At 41.9% G+C, this 13802-nt stretch overlaps 1 protein-coding gene across 2 annotated transcripts in view; it reads right to left on the bottom strand.

The window, feature by feature from the left end:
• CDKL5 (cyclin dependent kinase like 5) overlaps positions 1 to 9524 on the bottom strand; it is a 109310-nt gene extending 99786 nt beyond the window's left edge. The window contains exon 1 of one of the 2 annotated variants that reach the window (XM_060234027.1): positions 9348 to 9524. The gene's annotated coding sequence lies outside the window, so the exon portion shown is untranslated. The remainder of the gene's footprint in view (positions 1 to 9347) is intronic. The other variant, XM_060234028.1, reaches the window with a different exon arrangement.
• Between the last annotated feature and the right edge of the window lie 4278 nt (positions 9525 to 13802).

Raw genomic sequence — 13802 nt, 5'->3', positions numbered from 1 at the left:
AAGAATGTTTGGAAGCTGCAGCTAGTATAGAATGCTGCAGCTAGACTGCTTATTGGGGTCAACTATCAGGAGGATGTGACCTCTGTATTGTTGTAATTACATTGGCTACCTATCTGCTCCTGAGCTCACTTCAACATGTTGGTTTTGTCCATTAAAGCCCTACCTGAGTCCAGGTATCTGAAGGACCATCTACTCCTCTATGCTCCTACTAAGGAATTAAGATCAAAGGGAGAGGCCTTCCTGACTGTTCCAAATAAGGTTGTTTCTGAATACACAAGAAAGGGTCTTCTTAGCAGCCCCAGAATTACTGAACAGCCTGCCCAGGAGGTGCACTTGGCTCCCTCACTTTCAGTGGAAGACCATTTTATTTGGAACTGCATTTTTATTAATTTGGTGGCAGCCTCAAATTGTGATTGTAAATTCTGGTTTTTACGATTGTTATTTTATTCATATTGTAAGCTGTCTTGAGTTCTATAAAGTGGAAAGGCAGCTAATAAATGTTTTAAATAATAATAAATAACAATACTCTTATTTAGATCCACAGCATACATACATTACAAGCACTCTTCACATTCCGTTTAAAGATTCTGCCCAAGCTATTCAACAGCACCTGCTAGGAAAAATGCAGTATCTAACTCAGTTGCTACATACTACCCTCCACCCATCTCACCTGCTGCCACTAGTACAGTACATATCTTATAATTTGTTCATAAATCCTAGTTTTATCCCACGCATCTTCAGTTAAAATGCCTCAGTCAGAAAACCCACTGGCTTATCAGAAAAACAAAAACAAAAAAACAGTCAAGTCAGAATACAGTTATGGGTTAGATTAGCTATCACTCTGATTTTGTATAATATAGTTTGTACAAAACATTAAGAACACTGAAAGTATTGTACACTTACACGAGGATGACAAATACTATATGATACGTATAACAAAAGTTCTTTGTATTCATTCTTTGTAACAACAATATACAATGGAACTTTCTGCAAATGGTACTTCAAAGATAAAGACTTTGTTTATAAAGACCGAGGTTCACTGCTGTACAAGATCACAAAACCAAATGCTACTATCCATGCACTGTTAGACATTACAATAAAGCAAAGAAACAAACAAATTTTCAAATAAAAAGAAACAAGACTTAGCCAGAGCCTACAAGACTAATTCACAATATTTTTTAGTAATTCATATTAATTGGTTGGGCACAGAATTACTACTGGAGAAGCAAATTAATGTAGCTGCAAAAATCTTTTCTTTCATCTTTATTTAGCCTGGAAGATGGCTCCCTACTTTGACTCATGCAATCAAGAGACCTGGATTGTTGCCACAGTAACATGAAGACTAGACTACTATAGTGCACTGTACAGGGATTTGCTTAAAAGTTAACTCAGAAACTTCAGCTGGCACAGAGTGCCACTACTCAGTTATTATCTGGAGACATACAAATCACACTCATTCTGCAGTCACTTCACTAGTTACTGATCAGTTACTGAATTCAATTCAGGCTATCATCTACAAAGCCATCAATGGCCTTGGATCCACATTATTACAGGACTCCCTCTCCTGTTATGCTTCACCACTACAGCTTTGTTCATCTGAGCAAGCCTTCTAAAGGTGCTACCCCGCAAATGGGTAAGATCAGCAATGACATGTATGCCTGCATTCTCTGTGGCACCTCCAAAATTGGGCCAGTCATATACCCTTAGCCTAACCTACCTTTCAGGATTGCTGTGGGATTAAGTTGAGGAGAGAAGAACAATGTAGACCACTTTATGTCCCCACTGAAAGAAATGGAGATATAAATTAAGTAAATAAAATAAAAATTAAATTAAATTAAATACAAGCATAACAGGACTGCCAAGTGGGGCTGCAAGACTCCCAGAATTTTAACTGTTCTCTAAACTACAGAGATCAGTTCCCCTGGATAAAATGGCAGTTTTGGAGAACAAATCCTATGGCACTGCATCCTGGCTGAATTCTCTCTCCAAAGCCTTGGCTCGACCCCCAAATTGCCAGGAATTTCTTAAGCTGGAATTGGCATATAAGTGCATGGCCACCCTATAACATAAGCACAGTTGCCCCTACAATTAACATTTTTACTGTAGGACTGAGCAATAATAAATTCAAAGATTTCAGGTTTTCACGGCTGGTAACATCATTAGGGTTTGTAGAATCTTTTGGGATCAAGTGCCGTGTTCTACTGGAGAAAGTTTTCCTTCCAGACGTTTCGTTCTCAGCTGCGGAGAACATCCTCAGTGGCGTTGCAGCCGGAGCAGGCGCTCAGACCTTCTTGGCTGCTGTGCATTGAGTGGGGCCAGGGCTGCTGGAGAGCTGCTATTTGTAGGCTGGAGGGGGTATGATGAAAGGGCAATTGGTTTGTGGATGTGCCCATTGTTTGGAAGGGTAGTGATAGGGAAACTGGCTGTTGAATGTGACCATTGTTCTGTGTTAATTGCTGGGAAGGTTGGAAGGGGTTTGAAGATAAGGAAGATGGTTGTTGACTGTGCTGGTTGTTCTGAGTCTTTCTGCAATTTATAGTCTGTAGGGTGTTTTGCAGAGCTGGGTACCAAGATTGGTGGATGAAAATGCCTTCTTCCTTTCTGTTAAAATTGTGCTGGTGTTTGTAAATCTCAATAGCTTCTCTGTTCAGGCGGGTATGATAATGTGAGACCGTAGAAAGGACTTCAGTTCTTTCAAAGTGGATGACGTGGTCTCCTTCTTGAAGTGCATGTTCAGCTACAGCTGATTTTTCTGGCTGAAACAAGCGACAGTGTCTCTTGTGTTCCAACCTTCCCAGCAATTAACACAGAACAATGGTCACATTCAACAGCCAGTTTCCTTATCACTACCCTTCCAGGAAGCCCCACCAAACAATGGGCACATCCACAAACCAATTGCCCTTTCATCACACCCCCTCCAGCCTACAAATAGCAGCTCTCCAGCAGCCCTGGCCCCACTCAATGCACAGCAGCCAAGAAGGTCTGAGCGCCTGCTCCGGCTGCAACGCCACTGAGGATGTTCTCCGCAGCTGAGAACGAAACGTCTGGAAGGAAAACTTTCTCCAGTAGAACACGGCACTTGATCCCGAAAGATTCTACAAACCCTAATAATAAATTCATTGTTGGTTCTAGATCTGAATGAGTCTTTAAAAAATTAATTCAAAAAGAGCATTATCAAGAAACTATCTTAAATTTAAACCAGACACTGCACATTATGTAGAATAAATCTATGTATAGTAATACTGTAAGGTTCTGTTGGGGTTGGATCCCAATCCAGAGCTGTCTCATCTTCCAGAAGCGATTTTTTTGTGTGAATGCCCCAGAAAGAACCTTCAGAATAGAGCAAGTAGAGGGTTCTCTTCACCCAGTTCCCTCAATCTGCCCAGCTGAGCCCCAGCTTGTCCCTTCCCTGGGAGAGCATTTAAAAGGTGTGGTCAGGAAGGAAGAGCCAGACTGACTCCTCCAGCAGCCAGGTGTTCTTGCCCTCCCTCAAGCCACTGATGGGGACCTCATCTTGCTTTGCATCAGCTGGGCCGAGCCAGATTCCACCACTAGGTATACAGTTGGAGGCCAGTCAGGTTCCTCTAGGCTGGCCAACAAGTGAGCTGATTCTGCTGAAACCACATCCTGAAAGCCTGACTGGAGGCTCCCCAGCATCAGGGCTTGCTGACATGTGTTTGGTGGAACTTGCAGCCCCTGTAGGTAAGTGTGGGGGTGGAATCACTAACCCTAAACAAATATATAGAGGAAAACCCAACATGAGACAGATTGACTCAATAAAGGAAGTCATTGCCCTCAGTTAGCAAGAGCTGAGAAAGGCTATTAATGATAGGATATTTTGAAGGTCATAAATTCATAGGGCAGCCATTAGCTGGAAGCAACCTGGCAGCACATAACACACTCACCCACCCACAAACAATAATTAAACATTAGTAATAAATGTAATACCAAACCACCTCGAAATATATAGGCACGCATAACTGAAGTATACTTAGAACCCTTAAAACATTTCAGACTACAACTTTCACATTTTATATCCTGAACACTAGACTGAAGTTCAAGCCATGTTATTGTTAGTGTAAATGGACACAGAAAGTTTATTTTTAATTCTCTCCAAGCTCACACTAATTTAGTAGCTCACAGAAATAAGGCTAAGATCCTTTAATGTAAGAATGCTTATAAATTGTTACAAGCATATTTAGATATACTGAGAAAGAAAATAAATATAAAACTGGGAGGAAAAAACAATTCTAAGCAAAATTTTTAAAAGACACTTTACAAAATTAATCAATTTAAAACCAATTACCATTACCCATAAAAGCAACTTTTATAAGTTTTCAGAATGTTTCATTCAAAGAAAGTTTGCTATATTGCAACATAAGAATATAACAGAACATAAGAACATAAGAGAAGTCATGTTGGATCAGGCCAATGGCCCATTAGTCCAACACTCTGTGTCACAAAACGGCAAAAAAACCAAGTGCCATCAAAATATCCTATCATCAGTGCTCCCACTGTGCCCCCTCAAGCACCAAGAATACAGAGCATCACTGCCCCAGACAGAGAGTTCCAACAACAAGCTGTGGCTAATAGCCACTGATGGACCTCTGCTCCATATGCTTATTCAATCCCCTCAACAAATATTAATAAATTTCAAATCCCACAATGTGTATTTTAGGTAGAAATGCTGAAGCTATTAAGGATGTAAATCTATTCTGATTTAAAAGCAAACAACTATGGTATACATATTTTCCTCACTGATTTTTAGTGGTACTGCGTTACACTTGAGACTACATTGCCTCAGTTAAGCCGAGCTCTGGGAGACAAAACTCCCTGAAACTGAAAGATAGCATAATTCAAGAAATTATAACTATAAATAAAAAATGTATTATAACATCTACAAGACTATCAGTGCAATCCTAAATAGTGTGTTACACCTTTCTAAATCCAGTGAAATCAAAGAGCCCAGAAGGGTGTTAAGCATGACATAGTGCCATTCTAAGCAGGCCTACATAGAATGCTACTCAAGTAGATTCACTGTGGCTTACTCCCAGGAAAGAGTTCTTAGGAAGCCACTGTAAGCTAGGAGTCAGGAGTCCTTGGTTCAGATCTCAGAAGAGCCCTGTACAGAGTTGGAGATAATGCATGTGTTGTGCTTTGTGTGAACTAATACATGTGAAGAGCTTTGGATGTTTTGGTATTACCAAGAAAGAGCATGTTACACTTATGCTCCAAGAATAATAATGGTTATTTATTAAATATATGTTATTAGGCTTGATTCAAGCCTTTAACATTCTAAATGGTTTGCACCCAAGATACTCAAGGAAATTCTAATAAAAACTCTTATTTTAGTTAGGATTCATTGGTGATCCTTGTTCAAGATTCCATATTAGGTATACAGGTGGGAGGCCCATAAGACTTGTGGGAGGGGGCAGAGAGAATACTATCTCTTTCTTCCCTCTCATGACTGCAGGCAACACCACCTACTTACAGTGACAGCATCAATATCAGGGAGCCACTCTGTGCCCAGACTGGCTTCTGGAGTCCTCCACCAGCACGACTGCCCCTCCCAAGAGTTCTTTGCTGTGAACTGGGATCAAAGTGGCACCCAGAGCACTCCACCATGGCAGCCAGGCAGGGAGCAGCTTCCAAAGTGCTCCACTGGCACAAACAGGCCTGGAGCCTCTGCCAGCATCTGTTGCAGCAGCAGCCAGGCCCATAGCTGCTCCTGGCATTCTCCACCATGGTGGCTGGTCTGGAGTTCCCATCTGCAGCAGCCACCTCCACCACCAGATCAACTGGTAAGGTTTTTAATTTGGGGAAATTTAACCCCCTCGGTGTATTTTAATTTTTTTTTTTTGCCTTTTTCTGCAACTCTGGGGAGTAATCCAAGCTGGCAGAAAAAATATCTTTAGCGTCAAGTGTGCTCCCGATCATTGGATTTAAGGATCCACAAATAGGGGGCACAGTTGGGAATTAGATATGCAGATATAAGGCTGCCATTCTCCAGAAGCTTTTCTGTGGGAGTGGCAGAGTAATACTCATTCACTGGGCATCTGACTTAAAATAATAAGATCTAAACTAAATTAAGAATTGGAATTTATCTGTTTCCTTTTCATTGTTGATTTTAGAGTTACTTATTATTCTTTTTATTTATATTCCTTTCTGCGGGCCAATGTTAACCACCAAGACAGCTGAAAACTAATATAGAATTTCCATCAATGGAACAATATAGTATCAATATAGATATAAATTCTAAATAAATAAAAAATAAAATAAAAAATAAATGTTATAGCGTTTTTTATAATCAAAATAGGAGTCAGTTTTAAAAAAAATTAAACCATCGGCATTAAAATTGCATCCCAGAAGATGAATGAAAAAGGCAACTACATATTAAAAGCATAACAATCATGATCTATTCATATGGGTCAATACAGTATATAAAACCCTGAAGGTCAAGAGGCAAAATCAGCAAAAAAAACCCTTTTACAATAAACAGATTCACTCATACATTTCATATATTATGAACTTGTTGACTACATGGTTATGAACAGTTTCACTGTTTTTGTAGTTGTTTTAAAATTGTACTTAATAGATAAAAAGATCACAAGCAAGATGGTGCTGTGAACTTTCTTATTCAATAAACTCCACAACCTGTGGGCCATGCATATCAAGACACTGAATAATGACCTCTGCAGGTAGTTGTTTCAAGTAGTTGGTCAGTCATTTGGCCTTTTAAAGTCAACACAGCATTAAAAATAAATAGGCAACCAGTACTTGTCATCAGTGCAATAAGTACCAGCCAGAACTCTTGCAGCTGCATTTTGAACCAACTCATGTTTCCAAACCATCTTTAAAGGCAGCCCCATAGAATTTAAATGGAGCAGTTTTTGAAAAGTAAAATATTAAAATACTGGATATAATACACTAATATTTGCTTTTACAAAACCAATCATGCTCCTTCAACTTCCAATGAAAATCTTTGTTGACAGGGAGGTCGTGTTGTCAGATAATTTTAAGGGCTTTGTGGCAAGTCAAGTTATACACTGTTGAAGAGATGGTAGGTTTAGTGGTTTGCCTCCATCATGCATACAAAACATTTTACGTTATTAGAAATTCTGGCAACCCTAACTGGGGTCACTAAACAACTATCAAGAACAGCTTATATCTCATACAGTAACTCAGCTATTAAATGGGAAAATTACTTATTAATTCACAATATTTATTCCATGTTTTCGTACAAGGTTTTCAAAGATAGATTCCAAAGAATAACGCCATTGTTTTATTAATGAATGTCTATTAAGTACAATTTTAAAACTACAAAAACAGTGAAACTGTTCATAACCATGTAGTCAACAAGTTCATAATATATCAAATGAATGAATTAAAGTTTTAATCTAAAACTTAGCGCAACAGAAACCAGATAAGCATCTTGGGAGAGATATCCACATTTCTAAAGGCAGAGCAGATTCTGAAGACAATGCTAGAAATTCATATTACTGTTCTTATCTATAATTGAATTAAATTGGTTGTTTGAATTTTCTCATCAAATAAATAGAGCTAGGAAGAAACTAGAAGATAAACTCCATCCAGTGAAAAGAGCTGATGGAAGAAAAGAAGAGGATCTATAAAATATTTTAATCAATACTAGAAGATATTATATGTCTTGTGTCAAGCAAATATACAGCCCTTGCTAATTTGATTCTCTTCTCTGGGGCCAAACCTGGAAAATCACCAACAGCTACACTAGCTGTCAGTGCAAATAAGACAGGTGGGAACCACAGGCCGCAGGCATTCAAAGATCCACAGAAAATGGGATGAGACATAAGAAACTGTGAAAATTAAATGTATTATTGCAGTTCTGTCCTTTCTTCTTGCAGGTCAAAACTCCAAGCCTTCAAACATAATTTGCACCAGGGCTGCCATGAAAAGAAATTACAGGGTTGCTTTTTGTTGTTGTTGTTTAATTTTAAAGTCAATTTAACATTTTCTTGTATTTATTTCAAAGTGTACAATATTTTCACTGTGGCTGGATTGACTGAAATATTAGCAAAGATTACGGCTTTATGAAAAAAGATGTGCTAGAAAATTTAATGTATATCACCTGAACTAAAGAATGCATGCACACTGCATTTATAAAATCAATCACTTTCCATGGAATATGTCTACTGTGAACAGAAAATTCACGTTTTTAATCTTTAAAAGAGCAACAAATCACAATAAAGCTATTAATTATCTGACAATGTAAACATGCATGAGAGATAAGTCAATTGATGTTACTATGAGGGGAATCCTAGACCTACCCTTCGGAAGAAATTATGAAATGAGATTCATTCCTGGTTATCCTCAAGACATTATCATTGCATCCAACTACCACTGTGAATCGTTTCAGAGATAACACCACCTGTAACCTTTTCCCCCAAAGTCTAACACAAAAGCTGTATCAAATGTGGAAAAACCAATCCCAGTCTCTGATACTGTTGACAGACACAAGCCTGCAAGGGATCCAAGGTTTGAAAGAAGCACAAATCCTAATCATGCCAGCATCCAGACTTAACATGAAAAGAAAGTATGGCACAGAATAAATTAAAACGATGCAAACCTTCCAGGCCCAAATTACCATTACTATAAAGATATGGCAGGCAAAGGAAGCAAAGCAAAATAGAACACAAGTCTGTAGCACTATTTGCCTACATAATATTAGTCATACCTAACTCATGGATGGAGGGGAGGACATAAATTTCTAAAAAGAGAGGACCACATGCATAACCTACCACAAGGATTCAAATATGCGACAAGGAAGTCAGAAGGGATACGAAGGAGGGTGGCTCTTCTCGCCTTAACCTGAAAGCCCCTGGGAATCCTGAGGCCAACACCAGCTCCGAAGAGAGCAGCAAGGCAAGCGTCCACAGCCGCTAGCATCACTTCTTGAGGCATACAGGACTGGAGTGGCCCTTGCACTTGTTCTGGCGGCGGCTGCTGAGCCCGTGATTGATGATGAGGATGATGGAGGAGGAACAGCCGGACACACACACAAGGCACAGAGGGCAGGGGAAGCAACGGCGGTGTGCGGGAGAAGAGCAGCGGGCCCCTCAACTCGTGTCACTTGTGCTGGGGGTGGGCGGCAGGAGGCAAGGCGAGGGGGAGGGAAAAGGAACAACAGTCACGGCAGGCAGATGGAGAAAAGGAGGCGGCATCCTCGGGGGCTCCAGCGCGTGTGCTCGGTGGGTCCCCTGACGGCGGGTGGTTGATGTGGGTGGGATTTGAAAGGGGGCGGTTACGTGGTGGCTGCAGGGAAGGTGCAGGGGGAGAGGAGGGGGCGACAGGTGGACCACTCAGCCCCTTACCCAGCTTCGCATCCCCTCCGCTCCGTCAGTCCCTCCTTGTTGCTGCCTTCGTTATGCCCGCCCGCGACAGCTTCACCAGCTCGCTTAAGCTCTCACCCGAACCCACTACCCACTTGCAAGGGTTTGAGGGAGGGGTTGTTGAGGTAGTCTTTTTCTCGCCCTCCCTCCCCCTATTTTGGTCACTGACACAAACCCCCACCAATTGGAAATGGGCACAGGGAGGAAGAAACCACGCCTTCGTCGAAAAGGAACCAATAGGGACAGGCGTCCCCCCCTTGCTGCATGGTGGGCGGGAGTGGGGCGTGCTTCGCCATTACCATCGCCACCATGACCCCACCCACCACCGCCTGCTTCGATTCCTTTGGCTCCGCCCACTGCGTGCCCAGGCTCGGTTGACTGTGCAGCTCCAGAGCAACCGAAGGGCAGTGATGGAGACGGGAGGCTGCTGGGGTTTCGCCTGCCCTCGCTTCTACCTGGAAGCTGGAGCCTGAGGCGGCTGAGTGAGGAGCGAGGGGCGGCGACAGGAGCAGTAGCGCCAGGACAGTCCTGACTAGGAAGTAGCAGCTGCTGCCATAGGAAGAGGAAAGGGAGAGGAGGGAGGAACGGGATGGATGCTCGTGCTGGAGGAATACGCAGCCTCAGCAGCTGTTGCTGTCATGACTAAGCAGCATTTGAGACACAGGGAAAAAAACAGTGGGAGCTAAGAATTTGGGGTGAGCTGTAATGTTTAGGAGAGAACTGTGCATCCACTTCTTATATATTCTTATATCTTCCACTGTTGGTGGATGCTGCTCCATTCTCTGTTCCTCTTTCCTTTTCTGGTTTGTTCCTGATTTTGCACAGAAAAATGAAGAGCAGCTACCCACCCCAAAGGCAACGTGCAGCATAATCACTATACATGTTCAGTAGTGAGCCCCATTGAACGGCTCACAGATCATATTGGTCAGAAGTCTGCAGGCTTAATGTGCCCTGTCTTCCAGTATTTTCAACCTATACAATTAACACTGGATCGTCCATCAAAAGCTTTAAAGGTAGTAAACACATAGCCATTAACTCTTCCACTAAAATCAGTGGGGGTTTGCTATTTTTTCTTTGGAAACAACATTGTCCCCAGAGGATATGAATGAACTTATACACTTCTGTTTGGAAGTAAGTTCCATCTAAATCAGTAGTCACAAAGGCTGAAATCCTAAGAGAGTTAGCTAGTCTCAGTCAAATCAATTGGCCTTCTATATTCACATGCCTGAGCCCTGTGGCGCATAGTGGTAAAGCTGCAGTACTGCAGCCGGATTTCTCTGCTCACGACCTGAGTTCGATTCCAGTGGAAGCTGGGTTCAGATAGCTGGCTTCAGGTTGACTCAGCCTTCCATTCTTCTGAGGTTGGTAAAATGAGTACCCAGCTTGCTGGAGGGGGGGGCGGAAAGTTTAGATGACTGGGGAAGGCCCCCCTACTGCTTTCCTCTTGATGAGATTCAAAAGCACACACACATTCAGAAACACAAACAGTTATAAGCCTCTTCTAAACCTGCTGAGGTTTGAAGGCATGTGGTGGCTGTTGGGGTTCCCCCCATTGGCCAGCTGGCTGGCAGTTGGGAAGAGCCTGAAAAACTGAGGGATCCCCCACCTGAACCTGGGGACTGGCAAGCCTATGTTGAACAGAATCAAGCAGCTCCAGCCTGAGTGAGTGATAGGTTTATAAATTTATACCCCGCCCTCCCCCCCCCCCAAGGCAGGCTCAGGGCGGCTTACAACAATAGTCATAATGACAATACGATAATAACATGTTAGTGCATCATATTAATAAAATCAATTAAATTTTAAAACAATTTAAAACAGTTGGTGCTAATAACATTCTGGTGTTATTCAGTTTCAATGATGTCAGTATTTCCTGGATTCCTCCTGCTGTTTTAAGTCTCAAAGTCATCTGAAAGCAAGCCGGAAAAGTTTTGTCTTAAAGGCCTTGCGGAACTGGCAAGGTCCTGCAAAGCTCTAACCTCTTCCGGCAGCTGGTTCCACCAGTAGGGGGCTGCTACTGAGAAGGCGCTATCCCTGGTAGCTATCAATCTCACCTCGCTCAGCCCGGGGATCATTAAAAGATGTTGAGTTCCTCCAGGGAACGTGTGGGGACAGACAGTCCCTCAGATAAGCAGGTCCTCGGCCATAAAGGGCTTTAAAGGTAATGACTAGCATCTTGTAGCGAATCCAGTATACTATTGTGTTACTGAGAGGTGCTGCCTGATAAAATGGAGTACCCCAGTGCAAATAAAGAGAGAGGGTCTCTTACTTCTGTGAAACAAAATGGAGTCCGACCAAAGACAGGCCAAGACAACACTCCATCTAAACAGGTGGAGTGGACCCAGTAGAGAGCTTGTTTTGGTTGGCGCCTGCAGTCTGTCTCTCAGCGTAATCTCACCCATTCCCCCTCTAGTGCCTCCGCCCAAACAGGAGGCATAATAACATGGGAACTGAGGTAAGTATTACTCTCACTCTGATCTTCTGCTACTTGCCAATTGTCTCATCCTCCAGTCTATCACCTCTACCTTGCTAAATCTAATCAAATGCATAACTTGATTGATCCTACCTTTAAAAGTCTTTTGATCCCTTTTCAGAGTGTCAGACAAAACCCAATAACAAATTATGCAGTCCTCCAAGCTTATCATCCTAGCAAAATGTGTGAAGTTTTCCAACATAGTGATTCAAAATAGCCATCAATGGAACATCAAAGCCCCTTTGGTAGCTACCGACCCCCATCCACCGAACCCCTATATAGTGTGGGTCAAAAACCCACCTGGGTGTGCATTCTGTAGGATGCCATTTGTAGTCTGTACCACCCATTACTCCTATAATTGGGACTACAGGAAGCGTTACGCTGGTCGTTCACGTTGCTCTCCATGTATTTTTCCATGTATTTTTCCATGTATTCCTCTCCATGTATTTTTCCGACTCCTCTTCTAGATCAGGTGAATATTACCTGCTTCAACAGCCCTTGAACTCCTCTATCGATAACCTCTATTTTCTTAGGCTCTTGTTTGCTTGTACAGAGATATATGTGTGTATAAATCCTCTTGCTACATATTCTAAGTAAACACTATAAAAGATACAATTGCTTGGACTATTCTTGGCTGAAAACCTAAACTTTGTATCATTGAAAGAAAAGATCTTTGCTCCTAATTCGCTTTACCATGTCTCTTAGCTAATTTCACCATTAAAAGCACTGCCTGTAACTGCAGCCGGTGCAGTTCTTGCAGCGCTGGCTGTATGTGCTCCCATCTGGGCAGCTCCAATAACAACATGGCCACCGCGTTCTGCACTAGCTGTAGTTTCCGGATTCGTGACAAGAGCAGCTCCATGTAGAGGGCATTACAGTAGTCCAGTCTTGAGGTGACTGTTGCATGGAACACAGTTGCCAGGTTGCTACGGTCAAGGAAAGGAGTCATGCAAGTACCATGGTATCAAGTTGGTCCGGGTACCACCAGACCTAGCCATATTGAGTCCACTCCCTCAAAGGCCAAAAGAGCCCTGGAAGGGGCCTTGCCCCTTCTCTTCCCTTTTCTGGCAAAAACCAAGGCTTGAAGTCTCAATAATGATATGGTTGCCTAGCAATGTATTTGTTTTTAAAGCTACAGGCACAGCTTCTATTATTGGGGGAGGGGTTATCCCCACCTACCATATGTGTGTTGTTGTAGTTGGAAATTTCTGAAAGCCTGGAGTTTTTCTCAGATTTGTAGAAAGATTGCTCTTGTCAGTTCATGGCCCCCATATTTAAGTATCCACAGATGGGGCCGTATTGTGAATTAGATATATTGATTTTAGAGGAAATTACAGATTTAAACTTGTCATGCTTCAGTAAACAAATTTCCAAAATAGACTTCAGCAAGAGCAGCTCCGATTTAGATTTAATGCTACTACACTTGGACTCAGTAAAGGTTAGAAGTGGTTAGTTGACTACAGAAAATAAATGTAAATTAATTTTATTTTGCCAGTTCATCAGTAGTCAGAAGTGTCCATAACCTGACTGATTAAATTGCTTATGTTTTGGCTGGATATTCCCCCCACCCCTTTGTTCTCAGCAATGTAATTATGCAATGTAATCATGCAGCACATCTGTGTCTTAGAATTTTTGGCCTTTTAGTCTCCACTCCCACCTGCCTGCCTTTTGTTTGTAACTTTGTGTGTATTTATGTAGTATGTAATCATTCATCTTATGAAATGGATTGAGGCTTCCAAAACTTAGTGCCACTTCAGAGTAAATGTGTTTAGAATCTGGCTGTAAGGATCCTGTAGAGCAATCATTCTAAATGACAAGTCAGCTATTTCAAGTATTTCTACATATTTTATTTTATTTTAGGCAATTTATAGCTCACCCTTTCCGAAGGATGGGCTCAGGGCGGATCACAACATTATAAAAACTGTATAAAAACAACAGTTAAAACCAGAGTGATGTGGATAATACAA

The sequence above is a fragment of the Heteronotia binoei genome, chromosome 3, assembly GCF_032191835.1.
Source record: "Heteronotia binoei isolate CCM8104 ecotype False Entrance Well chromosome 3, APGP_CSIRO_Hbin_v1, whole genome shotgun sequence".
Classification (NCBI taxonomy): domain Eukaryota; kingdom Metazoa; phylum Chordata; class Lepidosauria; order Squamata; family Gekkonidae; genus Heteronotia; species Heteronotia binoei.
Note: the sequence above shows the minus strand (reverse complement) of the source record. Positions and strands in the feature narration are given on the sequence as shown.